Raw genomic sequence first — 1,639 nt, forward strand, 5'->3', positions numbered from 1 at the left:
TATTTCAGGTGAAAGGTATCGTTCTGACTACTAGGTATCCGTTTCGTCTACTACTTAATATAAAAAACACGTTAGTCAAAACATGTTTATAAACACAATTCTCTCTACTATTTCGTCAAATTGTTACAAATTAACCTATAAGTACCTAGTCAAGTAGTGGGTCCGCGAAAAAAGGGTTTTTAAAAACTTAAAGTTAAAATGAATACAACCGGTCCGATTTGAGGTCCGTTTAATACTAAATATTACAAGTGTTCTATTATATTTATATCCTATTCTTAAAGGCCTACGTGACCGTTGTGCTGACACATTGTTCTCACGCTCTACAAGGAAACGTTACTTAGTAAGAACTAAGAGTGGTTCGTAAATCTTGTAAGAGTGGTTCGTAAATCATGTAACAGCACTTCGGCTATTGAAATATAAAGGATCTTTGTACTACTATGTTGCAATGGTTTTTGTTTATATAAAATATAATTATCCTATGATGGTGACACACGGGATTATATAACTCCTCCCTCCTTAAGAGCGAAATTATCAGGGGATTGCACATGCAAATTCTGATTATTTCGCCACTGCAATATATTAATAATCTTATTTTTATAAAAAACACAACAATTAGCAAAATACAATAAAAGAGTGCCTAAACTAATGCTTTTCACTTTCACTGAATTGCCCATTTCACTATCACTATCTCTGTTAAGTTGTTACAGCATGTAAGACATGTGTTGCAGGTCACTGAGCTCCATTCCTTGTAAGTTTACTGGATTCTGATTTTCCTTAGAGTTCACTGTTGACTGTAACTCCAGCAGCTTAATGGATGGGATACGTTCTGATGACATATTTTCTGTTTATGAACGCTGATGATGTAATTGGATGTTATTGATGTTGAGATCGCAGGGTTAATCTATAGTAATGATATATTATGTTCCCTTTATTTGGTTTATCTCATTTTTGCAATTATTTTGAATAATGATTTGATTACGGCTGTATAATATTCATCTATTAGTTGATATTTTTGTACCTTTACCTCTTCTATAATTACTGTATTCTGGTCACAGTTGGATGGATTTTCCTTGAAGGTCATCAGCTCCTCAATGCATGTCGTTTCAGAAAACGGTGCCCCTGTTTTCTTGTGTGCAGAGATAATTTTCCTCAGAGACTTGTTTGCAAGGCTGTATAAGCGGTAAGTATGTTACACCTTTCACCAGGATATAGGGATATTTAGGATTGATGATTAAGGTTAGGTTTTTAGGGTCATGAAAAATATGGTAAGGGATACATTCTATTATAACTATAAGTTGAATTGGCTATTAAAGCTACCTCTAATACAAAGTTATTTTCCTGTCTATCTAATAATATGTATGATTTAATATTAATCGTATCTTTCTAATTCGCTTATTTTTATATAAAGCGTTCTAAAATTACTTACAAAAAGATTATATAAACTTAAAACATATGTAGAGTATACTGCATTATTTTCTTTAGTACTTATGTCTATTAACATTTTTTTTTACACGTTTTAGTTTTTCGTCCATAATTTTTTTTTTGAGTTATTGTGTAATATTTCTGATGAATTAATGAGTCCATCTAACATTTTGAAAACAACTGTTAAACGCTTGTTTGTGGAAATTTTGTTGATTAC

At 31.7% G+C, this 1,639-nt stretch overlaps 1 long non-coding RNA gene across 1 annotated transcript; it reads right to left on the bottom strand.

Annotated features, from left to right (window-relative positions):
• Positions 1-212: 212 nt before the first annotated feature.
• On the bottom strand, positions 213-1,064 carry LOC125049570. The gene is made up of 2 exons (XR_007117026.1): positions 1,025-1,064; positions 213-841 (listed from the first exon to the last, which is right to left on the bottom strand). It is a non-coding gene; the product is annotated as an uncharacterized LOC125049570 (long non-coding RNA).
• Between the last annotated feature and the right edge of the window lie 575 nt (positions 1,065-1,639).

Source organism: Pieris napi, chromosome 5, assembly GCF_905475465.1.
Source record: "Pieris napi chromosome 5, ilPieNapi1.2, whole genome shotgun sequence".
In the NCBI taxonomy this organism is placed as follows: domain Eukaryota; kingdom Metazoa; phylum Arthropoda; class Insecta; order Lepidoptera; family Pieridae; genus Pieris; species Pieris napi.